Below are 6,747 nucleotides of genomic sequence, written 5' to 3'. Positions count from 1 at the left end.
ATGACACCTTATAAAGTGATGGGTTCAGTGAAGATGCTGTAAAGTAGCATAAATAAAACTAAATTAATCAGTAAACACAAACATGAGGGAAAAATTTTGTTAATGTTAATGTAGCAATGTAAAAAGGAAATGTTTTTTGCTCTGAAGATGTCATTCGCTTGTCAGATCCTTAACCAGAAATCTCCATTCCTCACTCGCAAAATCATGCTGTTGGGATGTCAAGAGACGCTGATCGTATATACACTGCATCGAGGTCAGGGACATTTGTGGTATGTCATCTCTCCCCTCACAACAGTTGTCTCATGACACTTACAGCCAGAGCAGGTCTAGACCAAACTCTTTAATTTCATTTTTAGAGAGACCCATCAAAACCCAACAAAACCCATTAATCCAAAAACCCCAAATAAACCAGATTATGTGTCACTGATAGTTGTGTCAGAAATCAACTTATCAACTCATCATTACTGGCAGCAGTATTGCTGCAAGTAGAAGAAGCTGAACATAAAGCGTCCTCATCATGTAAAGCAAGCAAACAGCCCAATGTTTTTTTTGTTGTTTTTTTTTTAAATACTCCATTATTTCTTAGACTTTCAAAATTAAATTTATAAGCAATAAAATACTTAGGTGGCTTCAGTCATTCTTGATTGGGTATGAACAGTGGTGGCGAATGTTAGCCAGATGTTGCCGTGCAACTGTCAATTTGCCATCTTTTCTTGTGTTCTCCACTCGTGCTTCTGCTGTTATTATGTACTTTTTTTAGCATTGTGATCGCAGTCTGAATTGCACGTCAAGTCAATGCGGTGGATTCATGGAGGTCTAAAAGTCTCAAAAAGCCGTAATAATGTATCATTTTAATGCCATGCTTGCAGCTCTCAGCCCAAAATGTATGATGCATGAAAAAAAATTTCAACCAATGAACCCAATGAGCAACCTTTAAGGAATGTGGTTCCATCTTAGAACAGACAAGAAAAATCCAACTGAAAGAAAGCCTTGAGAACCAGAAGGTGTGTGTGTAAAAACAAAAATGTTTACGTTCACGATGATTTGAACTTTTTGATAAGGAAGGTTACAGTAACATAAAGTCTGTGTAAAAATATGCTGGAAGTGAAATGAAATCTGCTTTGCAAGAAAGCCGCGTTTAAAGTTGAAGGTTCGCGCACTGCTGGAAAAATCTAAAAACAAGCTGATGCATTTGCTATTTTTTTTTTTTTTTTTTTAATCAAAGTTCTCATGTGCAACTGCAGGTATGCTTACCTCTTTAAGTTATAAAATTAAAGAAAAAGCTAAAATTAATTTCATCATCACAAAAATCATTCACAGGATTATTGCACTTTAATTCAGAAAAGTTCATTTTTAGTGGGATAGTGGACCCTGGTCATGATATACACACACACACACACACACACACACACACACACACACACGCACACAAAATGCTAGGGAAGCCCAATATTAATCCTTTCAAAGTACCACTGCAACCCTTTGTTCGGTGCACTGATAACAGCACAGGAAATAAAAAGATGAGGCAGCGGAGATGCAGGATAGTGGCAAGACAGCAAGCAGTTGGGCGCAGACAGTCCTTGGACAAATTAGAAGGTTATGAAAGAAGTATTTGTTGAGGAGTCTTGTGAACTGTTGTGTTTCCAATATTAAGTTTTTATGAGATAATGACTTAAGATGTCTGTGTGGTCCCTGGAGCAGAATTCCAGCAGTATGAAATTCAGATGATTCAACAATGTATGTAAAAAAAAAAACAACAATGATAAAATAATACTTTCATCTGACAGCAAAAAGAACTGCTAAAAACTTGGTATCCTTGAACAAAAAATTTACTTTTATACCCTTATTTCAATAAATATGCCATTATCTCAAAATAACAGTTAAACATGCCTTTTAGTTTCTATTCTGGCTGTTTTCTTCCCAGTTGTCTGTGACATTTTTGACTGTTTGGCAGTGGCTGCCGGACTAAGCCAAGATAAATACTTGAGCAACAATGTAGCAATTGAAAAAACCCACAAAATGTTTGATAAATAAGATAAGTGTAACGTAATGATTTTAGTAAAACTGGCTAAAGAATAACCAAGACTAACTCGATATCTCAAGTAAGGATCTGATAATTATTTGTTCTTTAGTTAAGAAGTGTGCAGTGACTTCCACCACAACTCTCACCACGGCCAGGCAGGCGTGAAGCGAGGACACAGAGTGACTAGATCACATGTGACAGAGCTGCAGCAAGGAAACGTTGCATGTCATCCAGTGAGGAGGAAGAGGAGGCAGGAGGATGAGATGATGGAAGGAACCAAGAATGAGGAGGAGGAGGAGGAGAGGAGAAGATCTGGAGACAGTGAAGGAAAAGGCCAGCCAGTGCCCAGGGGGAAGTGAGGAAAAACAAAGGAAGGGGTTGTAGGTTGCTCATATACAGCATATGAAGAAACATAGATGGGGTTTTTCATCACTAATAAATCAGGTAAATGAGAGGAAATAAGAAACTGTGCATGACCAGCTGGCTGCATGTCAGTGTGAAGAAAATATCATTAGACACATGAAGACGTGAGACAACTAGAGTGAGAGAGGTGTCAAAATGAGATCAAGAGACATTACAAGGGCGAGCCTAAGAAGGGGGGAGTACTCTAAAGGTGCTAATCTGAGGCCATGTGTGTTGCATAAACTGTCTCTGCCTTCCTGCCAGGTTGAAGTCAGGTTGCAGGATCCAATCAGAGCATGTGAGGTCACAGTCACAGCCAGGCCACTATGTACAGCCAAGAAGAGACACAGCAGGAAGAGACACCAATAACATGAGTTGATCTTAACAACGCGGGTTCACCACAGAGCTGGGAAATGATTCTTTAGGCTTGTTGCCTCATAGCAGAACCCCGTTGTGGTGGAAGGCCCATAAGGTTTTATGTAATCTTCAGTGTGGTAAGATTAGCTGGTCTTTTGAAAACCACCTTGGGTTAATGGGTTTTCCTGACAGACTTTGTCTATGAGCTTTTTACTTAGACAAAAGAGAAAGATGAAAGATGAAATCAATATCTACAGTAAGAGAATCACTTTTTGATATTGTTAAGAGACCAAAATGGAATTTTAAAATAATCCATAAGTCTGTAGAGCTGTGATGCTTTACTTAACTAAAGTGGCTAACATGCTTACAGTGCTAATATGCACAATCCTACTTTAGCATGTTAGCATACTGACATCTGCTAATTAGCTCCAAACTACTGAACTGTTACTGTGACCTCAAAATGTGAGCCTAATGATGGCACTAGAAGAAAAGTCAGAGGACCTACAAAAGTCAGTAAGCTTCATCCTCTGGGGAGTGGAAAATGTCTGGACAAAATTTCGTGGCAATGCACTGATAGTTGTTTCAGTGTTGGTGGCTGTCAGAGCTGACCACCTACAGTGCAGCCTTGAGATCCCTCGCCAGGAGACCTCGTGCCCCCCAGGAACCATGTGACCCTTACAAGTCACATGATGAAAGGGTGGGTTTACAACCCATTAACCTTTTTTTTTTGTTTTTTTTTTTTTTTTGGCCCTGGCCCTTAGACAGTCTGCACACTACTGACAACAACATCTGTAAGGAAACACATTTTCCAAAAAGCGTCATTCATACTGATGCAAGTTTTGGGAACACTGTAAAATGAGAAAAGGGGTAAATAAAACAAGCTAAAGCCAAAGTTTCCAATACACTCTTGGTTCATTTTCATTTCCAAAATAAATCTTTCAACCAATAACAAACATTCTCAGTGGTCAATTCAGAAACCACCCAATTGAAAACAAACCGGGCAAATCACAGCGTGATGCTTGTGTCAGTTGTAGCCCTTAATATTAAATAGAAGGTAAAGCTGCTGTTTTCTTGTTAACTGGAAGGAAACTGTAATATTTGCACAGTTTCTGCCTTGCAGAACTAAGAAACATTTCTTGTAAGGTCTTTTCATTCTTTAAAAGGAAATCATCTTGAAAAAAATCATGTATTTCTGGCCCCTGACATACTGACAGTGCTCCCCTGTCACTAGTATATAACAGGCACATTTACCTAAATGACTAACCACCGCATATATATTATCTAGGAAGAACACTAGAGATGACACAGATAAATCACTTGAAGTCATATTAACAGTGTGAAGGTGCTTTTTAGATTCCCTTACAGCAAGGCTCAACAGGTTGGTTGGTCAGATGGTTGGTTGGCAGCGCCATTGCATTGGTCCAGACTGAAATATCTTGACTATTGGGTGGATGTTTGGTTCAGTTAGCCATGGTCATTAAGGATGACTCCTATCAGCTTTAGTGATCTTCTAATTTTCAAACTTGCACCACTATGAGGACAAAATGTAAATTTAAATTTAAATCCACAAAACCAATATACTTATCAGTGAATGCTAGCATGCTAACAAAGGTCTACTAGGCTAAGATTGTGAAAATTACAAATGAAAACACCAGATTTAACCTATTTTATCTATTAACTATTAATTAACTATTCAAATTAATATAACACACCTGAAGCCAAACACAAAAAAACTAAAAAAAGACAGAACAGATAAAGTGATAGCTCATGTTGTTTGTAATTTTGATTTATTATGAGATCTAAGTCGGTTTATTCCCACTGGGGCTGAAGCTTTTTGGTTTACTGGAACACAGATCATCAGTCGACTACAAGTGAGTATAACAAATAAAAGTTTTTTTAGGCCAATGCGGCTTGAGGAATCCTAATGTGTTAGGAGAAAAATGTTCTGAAATGATTCACATAATACATTTATCAAGCCTTAATAAAACCACTTATGGCTGTCATCTTAAAATCCCATTTCTATTGTTGCCTGTCTTTTCATTTCATTGTCTTGAGAAAAAGTGGTCAGGCTGAACACAATACAGATTTCTTTTTTAAGCACACACTTAATAACTTTCTTGTACCAGCTGCCAAACATATCCCCATAATGCTACTTATGATTACTTAAACCAAGGAAATAAAAGTTAAAGATTCTTAAGATATGTGATATTCAATTATTGCATATTTGTATTGCAATTCCAGTTTGCATTCATATTAGAATTTATTCCATATAAATTAAACTTAATCTCCTTTATTTGTTTATTTTTATTCTGCTGCTGTTTTTATTTTCCAAACACTGCAAATGTTCATATATAGAATGAAATTTCCGTGTATATAATATCACAGAAATGTGATAACATTTAATTAGACATTAATATGATGGTCAGATTTATACATGTCAGTAGATAAACACCCTCACCTAGAACTTTTTCTCTGAAACACGTGCTGTTGACTGATTTAAAAGTTGGCAGAATCCAAAACTGGACCAAACGTAAATCTAGTGACTCCCAATGACCCACATCCCACTTATTTGTTTTGACTGATCCCTGGTCAGGTTCTAGAATCCCTCTGCACCAGTGATCCAGAGACAATATAGAAATGCCTTACCAGTTAATCAAGCAAGGGATAAGTGTAGATGGAAGACTTTTAATAAACAGAATACTATATACAAAACAAGTGTGAACAAAACAAAGACAAATGACTCTAAATGCTGTGTACACAAACAGTAACTATACGGTGTATTGCAGGGAAAAGAATGTGAACAGAGAACCAGCTGGATTGGCTGAATATAAAATGGAATCAGAAGTCATTCGATAACTTATGCTTCTCTGCGTCTCCATGTCTGTGGTAGGTACTACACAATCCATTTCAACTTGCTAGGGTCTGGTTGTTGACCAACTCCAATTAGGCAAAAGTTGGGATTATCTCTAAAACAGGATTTAGCAGAGCAGCTGAGATTACAGGGGGGAGGAAAAAACAGAAACCCATCTATTCTTGTATTATTTAGGATTATGACATGACAGGAAATTATAAATCAGATAGTCGGGAGACTGAAAACAGGTAATCATAAAATATTCTTGTTTTTCTGTGTGCTTGACCTGTTTCTATTCGAGTATGGGTTGAACCAGCAATGACATTCTGTAGTCAGACAGCCTTGTATCCCATTGATTTCAGTCATATTTCTGCATCCAAAGTCCAGCACCACATTGATTTACCACCAGTTCTTCTTAGCTGCTAAAATGTGTGTCTGTGTGTGTATCTGTCTAATCATCAGTGAGCATGTGCATGTGTGTGTACTGGTCTTTAATGGGGCTAAAGGAGCAGCAGGTCAAGTGGGAATAGGCTGCTCACGTGTTAGGGATTACGATGACGGGGTGTACGTGTGTGCGTTAAGCTGTTAGTATAGACTAAGCTATGGGACATTTGGTTTATGTATCCTCAGAGCACCTCTCTACTGAGCTATGGGTGGATGGAGTTGTATGAGCCAGGCTTACTCCCATAGAGAGGCTGAGCTCAGGCTCGAGGCTCCTTTGATTGTAATGCAGAAAATCAGTTACTGTGGTAATTTAAATTTTAGATTAGATTAGATGAAACTTCAATCATATGATGAGCATATGATGATCTTGTAACCTGTGACAGGTAAGTTAATGAGGCTGGAAATTCCTCATTTTAAAACCCAAAAGAACATATAGTTTTACTTATTTATCTAGAGAGATAGGTAGATAGATAGAGAGAGAGAGAGAGAGAGAGAGAGAGAGAGAGAGAGAGAGAGAGAGAGAGATCCTCTGCTGCCCCTACGTGGCACTTTTAGTTACTACAACTCAGCAATAACTACCCGTTTCACGACACTACTGACGTTTCACGACAGAACACAGTTTACAGCATTTAGATGCCATATTATAATGATAACAGCAATTATTAGAATG

The sequence above is a fragment of the Scatophagus argus genome, chromosome 8 (genome assembly GCF_020382885.2).
Source record: "Scatophagus argus isolate fScaArg1 chromosome 8, fScaArg1.pri, whole genome shotgun sequence".
Lineage (NCBI taxonomy): Eukaryota > Metazoa > Chordata > Actinopteri > Scatophagidae > Scatophagus > Scatophagus argus.
This window is presented reverse-complemented; position numbering follows the sequence as displayed.